Consider the following 17,134-nt stretch of genomic DNA (forward strand, 5'->3'; position numbering starts at 1 on the left):
CAGGCTTAATACCCCAGTACTTCCCCCGGGGAGGGGTTTTCTCTGGGGGTCTTTTGATGGTTTGTGGCCCCTTCCAATGACATGATTGCTTCTTTGGCCCTGTTTCTAACTGTGCCAGCTGTGCCTCCTTAGGGAGCAATAGCTTCAGGCCTCTGTGTGAGTGCCCAACACCTGCTCTGGGAGGGAGTTTTATGCTGTCAGCCTTATTGGGGGAGAGGAAATTGGTATGATGAAAAGCATTACTTCATCTCTGCAGGACAGACTTCTTAACAGCCTTTTACCTTATCTGGAATAAAAATGCCTTGTTTAAGACATCAGTCCCACTTTATGAGGGAAACAATAGCCGAGCTCAACCTGCCCATCCAAGCAAAGTTCAGTCTATCACACATTGTTACATACAGTGGGGGTTTTATGATAAGCAGTATGCAGGTCCTGTAATTTACATAATGGAAAGCCACCGTTCCTCCTTACATTGCCTCAGTTGTGCCCAGCTGCATGGCCTCTTTGGCCTGAACAGCTCAATACCATAATGGCAGCAAGGCACAGGACAGCTGCTGCCAACAGGACAGAGGGTTGGGGACAGCTGGAGGACCTGGCTCTAACACACCCAGGTCTCAGAGCAGTGCAGCACGGAGCTGATGGGGGACGTGGAGCTCGGTCCTGGCTGCTGGGAGATAGGACTGCAATGGCTCCTGCTGGCTTGTGTCCTTCCAGCCCTGGGAAAAGGCACTGGTGTGACCCCAAATAACAAATCTGCACCTGCATAGCCTGGGTCTCGTTCCACTCAAGGTACAAGAGTGGAGCATCACCTGTGACAGGATTGCAGGCAAGGTCAGTGCCTGGCCCGATGGGTGACTGCCAGGTAACTGCTCAGGTGACTCAGAGTCACCTGAAAGCAATGGCACATAGATTCTGGAGAGGAGTCAAATGCCCCACTGCAATTTTTTAGATTAATTAAAACCATTATAGTTCAGAACTTGTTAGACACCAATAAAAAATTAGGTTAAAAAAAAATTTAAAAAAAAAAAAAAAAACCAGAAAATTGCCGTAAGAATTGTTACTAAAAGCAAGGTGAAAGAACAGGACCCTGAGGCCAGTTTTAAAGTGATGTAACTTCCTTATGCCACTGTACTTTCAGTTGTCAGTGTGGTGAATTTCTTGCTGGCTGCAGCAGCTCAGCTGACAATTTCAAGCCGTGTGGGGGAGTCCTTGAGGCTGCCCATTCACTCTCCACTTGGTACAGTTACATAGGTCAGTATGGGTCTGGAGTGATACACCAATGTATGGAAGTACCAGTGTCAGGCAAAGCAGATTTTCTCAAAACTAAGGATCTGAACTTTGTGATGTGTTTTGAAAGCAGCAAAATTCAATAATTGGAGAGAATTTCATTATGCAGAAAATGCAGAGCCAGATTCTCTAAGGCATGTACCCTTACTCATCTGATGAGGGTGGTGTTTCCTAGGAAGAGCTACCCACAAAGGTTCACGTGTTGCCATTTCATTCAAGAGCAGGACTCAAAGCTGTGTGGACAAAGTCATTCTCTGTGACACTGCTGGTTCCTATTGATTTAGCATCTGTTGCTGCCCTCGTAGAAATCAATATCAGACTTGACTGGACCTACTCATAGAAAGAAAGACAGAAAGAAAGAAAGGAAACCATATATCTTTCCTTGTCCCTGGGATAAGCTAGACTCAGAGAACACCCCCTTTACTCATCTCTGCATGTTGTGTTCCAGGAGGTTTGCACCAATGCTTTCACAAGCTGGAGGCTGCTGATGTCGGGCACCCAGCTGAGAGCGTTGGCACAGCCCCTGCTTGCTGAGGGCAGGTCGTGGCCCACATGTGGTGTTTGACTGACCAAACTAGCAGACAGCAAGTATATCTTGGCTGATGGAGGGCTAGATAATTCATGCAGGCACATAGCAAGCACTGCTCTGCTGAACTGAAAGGAAAATTTTAGTGCCCTGTCCACCAAAGGGGGGCATTTAAACTGAATGACCAAAGAGGAGAAAGATGAGACAATGCTGCATTTTTAAAATGTCTGTTCAGCCTGAATTGCATTTACATCTCCATCTGCCTTGCCTGTGCCTAGTGGTTTCAGCTTGACAGATCTGATGACTCACATTCTTCAAGGCTGCTTTCCCATTTCCTTCACAGGAAATAGGACTCTATGTTGAGAGCACAGAAACCCCTTTCTCCAGGGTACTCTTACTCAGAGTACATTTGACAACCAAAAAGAGAGACAAGTGTGTCAGAAACATCTTTTGAGCTATATTTGGGCTGTATAAACCCAGCAGGAGATCAACAATTTCTGTCTCACAGCAGCTAGAGAAGTACAGTGCTTCTGTGAGGACTTTTCTAATGCAATAATGACTTTAGTATTGATGTTACTAATATTTAGCTATACTGAGTGAATGTACACATACACAAATATAAATTTTTATATGTATAAACTGTACATCTACTAATTCTATATATACATGCAAATATGCATCTTGCATAGGAATGTTCATCTTCTGTACTTCACTTTGTAAATAAGCTATATTTAGTATATTTAGTAATTTGTTTTCCCTTCATTTCCCATTATCACATATTGGGCCCAACCCATCTGGTTACATCTTGCTGACTCCACTGGCATTTTCCAGTGCTCAGCCTGCTGCTGAGGATGCTCTGGTCCTGCTGGGTTGATACTGTTAGTGAGTCAGGCCCTGATCGTGGGAGCTGTTCTCTGCATTGTACTTCCTATGACTCCTCAGCACTAAAACCCAGGGTAGAATTTCTCTCTGTGCTGCTGGGGGCACAGTTGGTATAGCTGGCAGTCACTTTGCACATCCTTTGTATCTCCAGAGCTGGCTCCCAAAGCCAGCGTTGGACCAGAGGAAAGCAAAGCAGAGATGAAGCTCCCAAAGCCAGCACTGAGCAGAGGAAAGCGAAGCAGAGGTGAAGCTCCCAAAGCCAGCACTGGAGCAGAGGAAAGCGAAGCAGAGGTGAAGCTCCTGTCACTTTGTCCCAGCCACCAGGTTATCTGCCATTTTAAAGAACAGCAAGGATAGAGCTGGCAGGCTGTAAGAGATGCTGCACTGAGGGAATTGCATCTCCAGCTTGAAGCAAGCTTGTCACTGCCCTCTCAGGCTTACATCAAAAGGAGCACTAATGAAAAGCTAGAGCTGAGACATGAGCCCAGGCTCCTAAAGCCACTGACTGAACGAGAACTGAAGACAGCCTCAATCACACTTGACCTAGCACTGCACAGGGGAAAATTCTCACCTTCGTATCACAATCACAGAAGAGTATTAATAGGAATTGTGAAAACCCATCTTTAGCCATTCAGTCAGAGGGTTCAAGAAGCTCCAGAAGAGCTCATCCTTATTATCCCTGGCTTATAGTTACAGACACTGAAGCACAAGAAAGCAAAACAATTTGTCCCAAAGCTACTCCCGCTCTGTCTAAACTATCTAATCTAAAGCTGACAATGTGCCATAGGTAGAGCACTACCTGCCGGCAAAACCAGGTCAGGATGGTTTTGGGTTCTGCAGGAAAGCTCTCTGAACTGTCTTCCTACTAGAATTTTTTTTTTTTTTTAATTCTGACAGAATCATTGTGGAATATTGATCAAGGAAGGTTTCATTTTAAAGATGCAACATCTTTTCTCATTAAAATCATTCTACTAAAATACATGCCACAGAGCACATTGGGAGTTTTTAACAATAATTTTTGAGACATCTTCCAATATTTTCTGGCTTTTAATGATGAATATTTCACTCTGTGTGTAAACAGACAGTAACTAATGGCAAAACATTCTGTATACTTTATTTACAAGAAGCAAAAATAATTATTAATTACTGCCATGCCATTGAGGATCTCAGGGTTCTGCAGGTCAGATTCAAGGAAATGCTGGCCTCCCAGTCCTGTTGTCCTCATTGGTTTTGGATGCTTCTGTCTTCTAATGCTTCACTGATTTGCTGTTTGTTCACAGAATGGATTTGCCTGGTGCCAGTGCCAGCTCCAACTGAAAGAAGTTGTTGGGCCTCCTGCTGCTCTCGAGAGCAAAGAAGTTTACTGACTCTTGCTTAACTCATTTTGCTTTATAATCACAGGGTTCATAGCAGTCACCAGTCTAGCTTTCCACAAACACATCCAGGGACAGCAAAGACTACAATAAATCCCTGAAAGAGGAATGCATGATTCACAAGCAAAATTTGACATCTTGCATGAAATGAGACAGAAAACCGACCCATAACCCACTCCACTGCAGATGGGTGCCTGTAAAGAAAAATTACACATTTAGAAGATTATAGCAGTTTTTTGCTCTTAGAGCTTTTATACCATGGCAATAACCCCATGGCAGTTTCCCAGTTCCTGCTCTGGAATTAACAAGCTTGTGCCCAGACCCTGAGGCGCACAGCGGAGGAGACAGATGGGTACATTTTGTTGCTGAGGAAAAGAGTTTCTGAGAGCAGTTCAGGAACTTCTTTTGCAAAGTGATGGATGTGTTCATCCATGCAAACTTGGAAAAAGGATGTGTCACAATGGGGGCTAAGAAAACTCTGTACTATTTGTCCTCTATGTGCAGTCCTGTGGACTTCACATTGACAGATTTATCCTGTTATTGGAAAGGCTTGAACAATATAAAGGAGTGACTAGATGTCTAGAATAAATTAATAGTCAGGAGAAGGGAAGCCTCCAGGGAGATCTTATTGTGGCCTTTCAATACTTAAAGGGGATTATAAGAAAGATGGAGGCAGACTTTTTCATAGGGTCTGTAGAAATATGACAAGGCGTAATGGTTTTAAACTAGAAGAAGGTTTAAAAGAGAGTTTAAACTAGAAGAGGATATATCTAGATTCAGACTAGCTATAAAGAATAAATGGTCCAGAATAACAAAACTGAGAGTCTGAGAAACCTAGTATCCCAGGTTTCTTCATAGGATGCTTCACATGACAACAGAAGTCGCAGAAGAGTCAAAGCAGCTTCTGTAAGAAGCTTAAGTATCATGAGAATTACCCCAAGGCAATGACAGAGAATATTTTAGTGCTTGGAAAGAAGACATGAAGGGTCACAAAGGTGATGGAGTATCTCTCCTATTAGGAACAGCCGAGAGAGCTGAGGCAATGAATACAACCTTTCAGCTAGACAGGCAGTGGTTGTAAAAGGAATGCATTGAACATACCTAATGCCTCTGGTCCCCCTGGCACCAAGCTCCCTCAAAACCTCTCCCTGTGACCATGTGAAATCAAGGAATTCCCTGTTATGGAAAGAGAACATCAGCCAGCAACACAGTATATATACAGATAGGTAACTTTCTCTGTGTTTAAGGTCTTTTCAAAAGTTTATTTAACACTTTTTACCGTGGGTTTGTCAGGATGTCCTCCAGCAGCAGTCAAAGTGTTTCTCTGCTAGCCTGTCTTTACTTATAACAGCTGCTGGCCTTGCCTAATTTGCTCTAAATCCTCAGTTTCTACTCAGCTGCAGGGGAGGCCTGGTCTCCTGCCATAAGTCTTTGTTTAAACAGTTTCATCTTGAAGTAACCGCAAGATGGGGACCAAGGGCACATCCAAGAGTAAAGTCTTGGAAAGAGACACTTGGACCCAAAGCTAGAGATATTTCTTTTCATATTCTCCTTTTACCATCTAGATGCAGGTTTATGTTACACTGAATTTCTGGGTAACAACAGAGGAAACGTGGGCTGACAAATGAAATTTCCCCTGCAGGCATGCTCCTCTTTTTTCCTAACAGACCAAGTGTCTCCTTTGGAGGTTCTGACCCTGGACTTTAAACAGTTCAGCACGTTACTTCCTAGTGTTTGGGCAGCAGCAGTGCTTGGGAGCTGCTGTGACAGAGCTGCTCCAGCCGAGCAGGCAGCGAGCCCAGAGCCCTGGCACTGCTCCTGCCCAGCCTCAGCCTGCCTGGGCTTGCAGCTGCCCCTCCTGGAGGGCTCCTGGAGCACTCATGGCTTTGCTCAGCAGAACACTCTCCATTCAGAGGGCTGCCCTCTTCCTTCTTTGTGCAGGCCAAAACGTTACCCAGTGAGAAATGAGAGCCCACGGGCCTGCAGCCTTGGCTGTGCAGGGCATGGGGACACAGGAGGGATCACTTGGCTTACTGATTTCTCAGGAGAGCTGGTGAGGAGCAGAACACGGGTGGGTCAGAGCCCAGAGCTACCAAAGGTAACAGGCATCCTCTGGTAAGTCAGACACAGCCAAAGGCCATGTACACAATGCTTATCCTTAGCTGGAACAGTCACTGACTTGTCTCTGCTCCTCTCCCCTTCACCCAAAGTCCACAATCTGTGACATCCCTGCCTGCTGAGCCCTCTTCTGACATTCCGCTCTGTTTCTCCACCGTACATCTCTTTGCACAAAAAAGCTGTTCTTCTCAAGGCAATTCTTACAAATACTGTGCCTAGGTTTCACTGCCTGCTTCTTTCATTAACCAGTAACCCAGTACCACAGGAGCAGATCAGTAAATAGAAGCAGTTGGTAATTTCCTCACTGCTCCAGCATCTGTGGTCTGGAAGTTTAAATTCAGATGACATTTAATGTGTTGTCCTGGACCAAAAATTCCTGCCAGGCATGTATGTGAGACTTGTCATGTGTCTGAAGCCTTATATCTCTACCAGGGGCTGGTTTGTACCTCTGGTAGAATCTCCAGGGAGTTCTATGCTGGAGAAGCTGCACACACAACAGAGTCACTCTGCAAAATTAACCAATGTGCAGCAGGCAGATGTGACAGGCAATTTTGTCCAGAATCACACTACTCCTTGAAGCCAAACTGCCAGAAATGATGGTGTTACACGCTCTTCTCTCCCTCAGCCATCTTCATAACACCTCACTCCCAGAGCTACAGATCCTGGACTGGTGGGAAGCACCTTGCTCTGCCTCACCAAAGGCTCTGCCTGGCTGCAGCTCATCACCACAGCTGCCATACAAGAAGCTGCAGAACCCCCCAGCAATGAGGAAAACAGGGAGAGCCAGCAGGTGCCAATACTGTTCACCAGCTCTGGAGAGCCAAACTGAGTGGAGTTTACCAGTTTTGCTTCACTGAATGTGAAGTGGCTTCAGCTTTGCCCACTGAATGTGCTAACATTAGCTACTGTGAAGTAAAATTAGACTAAAATTTACAGTCTATTTACTACCTCTGTGTGACAGTTATGTGTGTGTGTTTACTCTTGCTCCATGCTAAGTGTTAAATAAATCCCTCATTTTCACTGAAGAGCAAGTTTGCTTTATCAAAGGATGGACACAAATACAAGACTGCCTGCCCTAGAATACCTAAGGCCTCCCAAATCCACTTTCTAGCCTCCCCCACCAGTTTCTTGTATTCTCTGGAGCTGACTCCATTAGGAAACTCCTTAGAGACAGGAATACTAATGTCTTCATTATCATGTTGAAATTTTAAATGTTCATTTGTTATTTCTGCTCAGGAAGCCAGAGACCATGTGATAAGTGATACCAAATGTGTCCAAATAAGCTATGATTGTGCTGAGCAATCTGTCAGGTCAGAGTAATAAATACACAAACAGAGTAAAAACTACACAAACAGCTACCTTTAATGATGTTTCCTCTGCAGATTTATAGCAGAAAAAAAAACCCCAAGCATTTGGCTCCCAAGCAGCACAGACAAGACCTGTTTAGCATGGATGTCTGATACACACAGAGTTTATAGCATAGAATTTGGTACACCTGAATGCAAACTGAGGATTTTATGCTATCATTTCCATTTTTCTTCCTGCTGCATGTTAATAAAAGCAGCAAATGTATGAATAAGATAACATTGTTTCTGTTAGCAATCAGCTAACCAACTTTCTATGTGCACTAGGTAATTGTATGTGCTGGTCCAATTATGTCTTACTCCTGGAGAATAATGCCTAGTATTTAGCAGAACTGTTATTCCAATGACACATTACCTCCAAATGTTTCTGTTAAAATATCTTCCTCTTGATAGCTCTCTTAATCACCTCCTGAAATGTTAATATGTATGTGTCGATATATTAAATACTTTTCCTTTAATTAGAGTTCAAAGGCAAAAGCTTTGCTGATGAAATGGAGTCAACTCTCCTCTACATTAGCCTGGACCATTTATTTTGCTATCACCTGGGCTGGACGACGAGCTGCTCCTGCTGGCAGGAGTCCTGCTGGGCTGTCAGGATGGGCCCACTTGTCTTCAGCAAGGCAGAGGCAGCAAACTGGCCCTTGTCCTCAGAAAGGCTGTGACTGAAGGGCCACCTTCCTGCTGGGTGTCCTCCATCACAGCAAACTTGGCCAGCTGAAGCCTCTACTTCAGAGGCATAACCAAACCACTAATCACAGGCCACAGAAATTCAGGGGGAATTTAACATGGACTGTTTTATTGAGGCACAGGACCTTTTTTTATAGTCTGAATTATTTTCATAGTTTAGTTATTAAGGTTAGCCAGAGAGTTCTGAGAGCTCATTACTTCAGTACATGTGAGGAAAAAAATATAAATAGTTGTAAAATATTTTCTGAAGCATTGCTTTTTCTGTCTCCTGAAAAAATGTTGAGATGAAAATACCTGACACATATACAGGAAAAGGGATGTACAAGATGGAAACACAGATGACAGCAGATACATATATGAAATTAGTAAATGAAAACTCAGAAATGATATAACAGAAACAGCTTTGCAATTTTGTACAGGCAAGCAGCCTGGATAAAGCTGTATATTTACCAAAGATTGTACAGGTAAAATAAAGACGTTCTATGTGCTATACCTAGACTAAATGTCAAGGTCAAATGCCACGGTGCAACACTCCTCTGTGAAATGAGTTTTCACTGACCTTCCTGCATCACCTCTCTACCATGCTGCTTTCAACACAGTGGTAAACACTGTGGATAACAGATGCTGCTTTGGGGAACAGGATTTGGGGGTAGAAGCCCCAGTGTCTTTTGTTGGGATATTAAGATTGTAACTTGTCTGATTTTATTATTAATGTGTCTGTTGCCAGCTGAACTACCATACACAAAGAAATTCCTGTGGGCAAGCATAACCTCTCCTTCTCTGAGGGGTTTCACATTTTTTAATTCAAAGGCAGCAATACAGGCTGAGCATACCTACACTCTGTATCCCAGTTCTTCAGGTTTCTTCTTCAGCTAATGGCTTATACAAGCCTGCCAGCTTACAAGACATCAGGTTCCAGCCAGGCTGCTTCAGGATTCCACACCTGTCTCACCTGCAGGAACCATTCCAGCACTATCTGAGGCCACATTAAATAACCCACAGTTCTCCACATCTGACACTTTCAAGGTGGACAATATGAGTACAGGTAGGTACACCGATTTATTCACCAGTTGCAGCAATTCCACTGCATTTCCATGGTGGTATGAAGTGAGGAATTCAGCTCAGTTTTTACATTTCCTGGAGAAATATCCAAATAAAATGTATTTAGCAATTTTGGATCAGTGGGTAAGAACTTTGAAGTAGACAGATTTTCTCCCCTTTTCCTAGGGTTCAGTGTTCTGAAGTGGGATGGAACTCTTTCTCTCAGCACCAGCACTCCTTTACTGTTAAAACTGTCCTGTTCATTAAGAATCTTGCAGTAAGAAAGATCCTTTCCAGCCAGTAAGTCTGACACAGTGAGACTACACGAGAGACCAGGCAGAGGAGCTGCTTGTGTCTGAACTGTGTTGAGCTGCAGGTGCTGCAAGGTGCTGCTCAGTATTCATTTGTTTCCTGCCGGGAGCCGACAGCTGACAGTGCTGACTGCCCAACGCTCCGCGCAGGTGGTAAAAGTGCAGGAAACAGCATTTCTACACACAGCTAGCACTGCTAAACAGCTTGTGCCAGCTGCTCCTGCTCCTCTCCCTCTCTCACCAGGAGACAGACCTTAATAGTGTGTGTTGGCAGGAGCTGCCTTTGGTACACACATGGAAATGTTTCCATTAACTTCAACATCGGCATTGATCACAATCATGAGCTCATGCAGAAATGGAAGATTCAAAAAGGAACCAGTTTCTATTCCTTCTGATAAATTAATCCAAAAGGTGACATTTTGTATGCCAGTTCAGAATAAACCCATTGAATGTCCAGTTTTTCTGGTTAATATTCACACATATCCATTATTAACATCATTCAAAGAGATAAAATGTTTTCATTTGTTGCCATTATGTGTCATTCTATCATTTGGTATGATTTAGTATAATAAGTATTTGCAGCAATCTCAGCCCTTATCCTGGTAACTACATTTAATAACAGGCTTCCTAAATGACCTACAAGAGAAATTAATCAGACAATACCTTACCTGCATATTGCATTAATTATGCATTCACCCAGCGGCAACAATTAAAGTTCAAGCCTTGCCTGAAGTTAGACTTAAGAATCAGCAAATGCATTTTTAACAGTTTAAAGCTAAAATCACCCTTTATGTAATTTCTTATTCAGAAATAATCATAGTATTGGTCTTGCATGTAACTTGCAGACACAGGCATTTATCTGATTTTTTTCATACTTTTTTCTTACCATTTGTTATCAACCAAGGTAACTGCACATCTTTGCATGTGTTGTACAGTCTTTTCTATCAAGAGTTTCATAATCAGTTTCTGGAAGAAACTAAAATTTTTATATTGCAGCATGAAATCTAAAACTATCACAAGTGTAGGTGACAGAAATAGAGAAAATATGTTTCCCCAAAAACTTATGTAATATGATCTGAATTAATCTCAATGATAGACAGGGAGAAGAAATTATTTTTTACTAAGTTGTCTGGAAAGAACACCCTCCTAACAGTAAGCAGCAATGTTTGTTCTTTCACTATCATAAGTCATATTTAGCTAAAAACATTAATCCCTCACTTGTGAGCCTTCACTCACGGCTTTGATGAATAACATACTAATATTGCACAGAAAGAACTTGGAACATTTTCTCATATACCTGTCATGTGTGCTTTGTGTTTATGCGAATTTATTTTATGGAATTAGAGTGCTCCTGGTGGTACTGCAACGAAATCAGTGCAGTTATTGTAATTTGATGTACCTTGCCAGAGGAAAGGTCAGCTTTCAAAGAAGAAGGAATAATTTCACCTTTCCCTTCATGAGCCAGACTCCTTTCTGATGTGTATGTACAAAGCCTAAATTTCCATCTCTTTTGTTAGCTGACAAATTTACTGAATTCTTTCTGGAAAAAAATAAAGAAAGAACCCAGAGTAACCCTTAGCTAAAAGCATTTTCAGGCTGCATTTAGAAATCACTTTTCTCATTTCTGAACTGCAGTCACCCCATAGTAAAATGGATTTTCTAATAGGAAGCAGTGTCAGACAATTTCAAAGCAAAATTTCAGGGGGGATGGAGAGAAGTCAGGCTGTAATTACACCTGGTGAAAATTACCCAGGACTGAAGGCTAATAGAACACTTCTTTTTAAGTCTCATGAGATTGCTTCAGGGACAGAAGGCAGCATAGAATTCTCATCACAGGATAGGAGCAGATGAAGCAGAACAGAGCCAATCTGTTGAAAAGACAGAGATTATGTAAAGGATTTGGGCACTCACCACACACCCTGCTTGTCCACATCAGCCCAAGCAAGCACTTACTCAGGAGTTTCCACATCTCTATACACAATCTGTCACATCCTCATGCTCTAAATTATCTGAACAAGTACATTCATAAATATCCAGGGATCTCAAATTCCCCAGGGAAATTAAACAGCTCTTTCTAGGCAGGCTTTGTGGAAACTAAACTTCTTTTTGGAAAATATTGATTTTGCATAAGCAGAATTTATACCATTGTGCTGGGAGGGCAGTTCCACAACTGGCAATCCGTGGCTCCAGGTAGGATAATGAAGCTGGCAGCTCAGCCCATGTGCAGAATGCTACACAGCCACACTGCTGCTGGAGCCAGTCTCTCCCTCAGGGTCCTGTCTCTCTGTCTGCAGCAAGGATTAAGCCCATTTTATTCATACATTTTCTGATGGGCAAGGTCAGTCTCTGCAAAGATGGGTATTGGATCACGTCACGTTGAATATGAGCGTCAGCGACCCATGAAATTAAAGGACGCGTTTCAGTATTCTCTCAGGACAGCCCAAGTTTCCCAAAGGTAGATCTGCTTGGAAAATCCTAGCTAGACTGAAGAAATTGTTGGTAGGTGGAATAAACACCTGAACTAAAAATACAAAGAAATTACAAGTGTAGTTTGAATCCAGTGAAACCACCACTCAAAGTGGTGGTGGTGTCAGCCTGTTTTGTTTCTTTTTTCTTTTTACATCAGAGAACAAGATACAAAACAAGGAAACAAAAATAATCCTAGAGATGTGTTTTATCTTAAAATCTTTGAGGGACTAAAACTACAATATAGTGGTTAGGGCAGTTTATAGGGCATATCAAAAACAGCACTGCGGTATCTGCAAGGATCTGTCTGTTCCCAGGTTTTGGCAAGAATTTCAGTCCTCTGAGGGGGAAACAGCCTGTGAAGAATTGTCTCTTTCCACAGCTGTGGTCACAGAGGTTATCCTCTGATCCTTCCCCTCAGTATGAAGTCTGAGACTGTTTAATGTGAGGTCTTGGTGACATACAAGTCTGCTGCCACCCAAATCTGAAACCATCTAGATTTGGTGATGCAGTGAGTGAGGGTCCACATGAGTGAGTTGCAGTCTGCCTCTGTTATACATGACTTTGGAGGGGCTTCCCAGAAATCCCACATAATGTGACATGGTATCCAATTGCCTGAACTGTTCCCTGCTAGCTTGATAAACACTAGCTTTTGCATATGTCCATTGCATTGTTAAAAACCTCCTGGAGTGTCTCCAGCTGTATACGCATTTCTGTCTTTAATAACACTAATACATTCTCAGAAAATCAATATAACAGGATCAGAATTTGCCAGCCCAAACTTGCTCATTTGATGAATAGGAACAGTTGTGCAGCTACTAAAGAGACTAAAAATTTCTCAGCCTGAAAAAAAAAAAAAAAGGGAGACAAGAATTACTTTTTGAACACAAAAACTGCAGATGACTGATATTTGCATCAAGAAAAAAACTTAATGTCAGCTTTCCAATGTCTAATGCAATTATGTCAAGCACTGACTTTTTATCACATCTAAAGGGCTCTCTATGAAAATGCACCATTCTAACCTGAATGACAAGCAGCATTGCAGGCAGTGATTTCTCCAGCCTACCACACCTGCTTGGTATTTGTGGCCATAGTCTTGGTATCAGCCCAGGGTACAAAGCAGAGATTTGCAGGAGAAAGAAAAAGAAACCTAGCACGAAACTGTATAGTACAGTTCTTTTTGCCAGAAATGATGTTAATACCTGCCCTGTTGAAGTGCAAACATTTTCTTACATCAAACTTTGTAAAACACTTAAGATAATCTGCCCAGAAATGAGATGCCTGGCAGCAAGGTGAACAACTGGCTTCTTGTCTGTTCTTTACATAAGGCACTTTATGTGCTCTACTTATTAAAAAAGTAAAATTAAGGGATTCTGAAGCTAGAAATTGCATGCTTTGATTGCAGGTACTTGTTTAAAATACAAGCAACAAACCAGAAAACCTTTACATAAGGGCATTAAGAAAAGGGTTCTGGCATTGGTAAGATAAACTTAAGTTACGTGACATTGATATTGATGTTTTCTTGGGTGTTCTATAACAGTGTTTTCAGAGAGATGTTTCATTTACCTATTGAATTACTCTATTTGATCCAAATTTTAAATAGTTAGCTTAAGCATTTATCTTCTCCTGCCTCTTATTTTATATCAAAAAAAGTGCTGCCTGGATTCCACAATTCAGATTTACTCATGTCCAGTGAAAGCAGGGCACTGTCAGACAGTAAAGGAATTAGGAATATGGTGGCTTGTACTTTAATCTGGAGCATCCCCAGCTTTGGAGCATCCCCAGTTTTCAGGCCCTGTGTCAGGTGACATGTCATCAACAAATACAAGTATCAGAACAACTCTGAATTCCAGTAATCTCTTCATCTCTCCCAAGGAGATCTGTGGCCCAGAACAGCCAAACCATTCCCTCTTGCATTCTCAGCACCTTCTCTATAGTCCAGAACAGTTGAAGTCTACATGTTCAACACTGTTATTCCCTAAATTTTCTTGCAACCTGCACTGGCACAAAGGATTTCACTGGAAGGAAAACTTCCTGCTGTGCCTGTAAAACTCCTATTTCCTAAAAGGCATTGTCCCAGCAGGCAGAGTACTGAGGGTACAGAGTGCCTAAGGGTACCTCCTGAGATGATACCTTTGGTCTTCTGCTTTCTAAAATGTGTCCACATGAATAAAAGTACCAGCTATAAGCTCAAGGCATACTGTTCAGTAAGTACAGGACCATTAATGTAACAGCCAATCATTCTACAGAAGCTTATTGTGAACAAAATGTAGCTGAAATGTTCCAAAATGCATTGTAGCACGTTTTCAAGACCAAGATTTTCTTAGCAGGTTAAAATTTATAACACATTTACAATCAGCTTTTATCCTGGCCTCTTCAGAGTGTATAACACATTCCCATTACACAGAAAATAAAAATGCAAGATTGTGTTTAGCCATATTCTATTACAAAAGCTGCTGCATACTAAGCCAAGGCCTCAAGAGCACTTGACTGGCCTGTCACATCTGTTAGTACTCAGTGGCTATTGTTTTGCATCTGGTTATATTTTTCAAGAGTTTTCATTCAATCCTTCCATGAACCAGCAGTTTGACTGGTGTTCACAATGGGTACAGGCTCTCCCAAGCTGGTAACAGCAGTAAGTGAACCCCAGAAGTGACATGCAGAGATGCTTCACTCAGCTCTGTGGGAGCCATCACTGCAACCAGGAGCAGGGTGAGCTATGCCAGCATGTGCTCTGCTCCAGATGGGCAGATTTATATGGGACTCACCAACTGAGATGTCTGTCCTGTGTCTGGGCTTCTGCTCCTGGCTATGCTATGGTTCTTCAGCCCTTCTAAGCTGAAAACATCCTCAAGAATGGGTGAGGGAAGGACAACTGCACAATAGGAACTCATACCACTTCAACCCAAGTGCCTGCACTCAGCACAGCATCAAATCAGTCAGTCCAGTTTTAGAATAGAAATAGAAGATGAATGATGTACAAAATCTCTGGACACAAATATTAACTGATTGTCCTGAAATTGCTGGGCAAGATAGTGAAAAAAAATCACTGCTTCTTGTCTCTGGCATAGTGGGAGTGAAATGAGAATAGAAATAGAAGATGAATGATGCACAAAATCTCTGGACACAAACATTAACTGAGTTGTCCTGAAATTGCTGGGCAAGATAGTGAAAAAAAATCACTGTTTCTTGTCTCTGGCATAGTGGGAGTGAAATTCAGCATTTGCCCTCCATGCAAGTAAAGAAAGACATATTACAATGCACTGGCTACCCAGTGGCAATATCCTACACACTGTTTGCTCACGTAATGATTGTTCTTTCCCCCTCAGTTTTGACTCAAACCTAAAGTGTGACTTACATGCGTGTCAGTTCCTACAAGTGACCACTGTGTGACTGAACACAAGAATGCAGCATCTGCAAATGTAGACAACTCTGATACCGAGAGAACTGCATCTTAGGCACACTAAATCATGCCACAAGAAACATGAAGACAGTTATTTGATGACCCCCCAAGCCTTTTTGTCTCCAGGCTGAACAAACCCAGCTCTCACAGCCTCTCCTCATATATCATGTTGCCTTAGCTTCCCAACAGGCTTAGTGGCCCTGGGCCAGATAAGTCACATTTTATCAACTGTATCTTGTCCAAAACTGGGCACACTGGTCCCAAGACAACCTCACGAGTGCCAGAGAAAAAGAATTAATATTTGCTTTGATCCTGCTGTCTACAGTTCTGTTAACACAGCCCAGAATGTGGTTGGCTACCTTTGTTGCAAGAGCACCCTGCTGACTCTTTTTTCACCCAACCTCCACAGCTGCCAGGTCTTTTTCTGCAAACTTGAGAATGGAATAAACTTCCAGAGCCTTCAAAAGTAATCCCAAGGAGAACGATTTAATGTTTCCTTCTTATCTCTAGAATCTACACTTTGATGAATTGATACCCTCAGGTAAAATTCCCATTTCACATTAGCTCCTTACTCCTGAGCTGTGCTCACCCATGTGAGCAAACAGCCCCTACAGCACGGTGCCAGCATAGCACAGATAACATTGCACTGATCCATCCTGTAGGAAACTGCATGGACTATAGAAACACAACACCACAGGCTGACCACACTACCTCCACAGTCCCTGCATAAACCAGCAGGGATTTGGGAGCTGTGATGAGATGGACTGTGAGGTCTGCCTGCTCCCAGTGCTAGCCAGCAGATGGGACGGTCTTCTTTAAGACCACCAATTCCCACCATTAACCCAGCACTGCCACCAATTCCCACCACAAAACCATGTCCCTGAGTGCCACATCTACATGTCAATTAAACACCTCCAAGGATGGCGATTCAACCACTTCCCTGGTAAGCCTGTTCCAATGCTCGACCACCCTTTTGGTGTATAAAATTTTCCTAATATCCAATCTAAATGCTGCAACCTGAGGCCATTCCCTCTCATCCTTTTGCTGTTGTGTGGGAGAAGAAGGTGTCAAAGACTTTTTAAATCTCATTTGAGGCAGAGTAACATACCTTGAAAACATGTAAATATAGGATAGAAATCATATTATAAAAGCCAAGAGGGTAGAACAAAAAAAAATTGAAGTTCCCAAAAATGTACCAACTAAGGACCTGACCATTGTACTACAATGTCATAATTAAAAGCTGGAGAGGAAGCAGCAGCAGGAGAATTACTTTAATGAAGCTTAGATGGTACAATTGAGCAAACTCTGAAAAACAAATGCTTAAATGGAAGCAATTTTTTTTATTATAGTCTCTGTGGACAAGCTGATTAATCTGTGTTTTGTATTATAAACTACAAACAAGATATTGAACAGTGCAGGCTCAGAGAAAAATAGTGATGTCCTTTTTTAGGGGTGAAATATGTAAGAAGCACAGGAGAAATCTTACTGGATTCACCATCAGGGACAGAACCGTTCTTCAACATCACTGCTAAGCCCCCTGCAAAAGGAAAAGAGCATGATGAGTGTCTTAAGACAAAAATTTAGTAAGAAATAAATGTGAATGTCATAAGCACACAAGGAACATCATATAGAATGGAAATAAAGGATGACACACTAGAAGCATGACATATACAACA

This window comes from Onychostruthus taczanowskii, unplaced genomic scaffold (genome assembly GCF_017590055.1).
Source record: "Onychostruthus taczanowskii isolate IOZ18803 unplaced genomic scaffold, ASM1759005v1 scaffold23, whole genome shotgun sequence".
NCBI lineage: Eukaryota > Metazoa > Chordata > Aves > Passeriformes > Passeridae > Onychostruthus > Onychostruthus taczanowskii.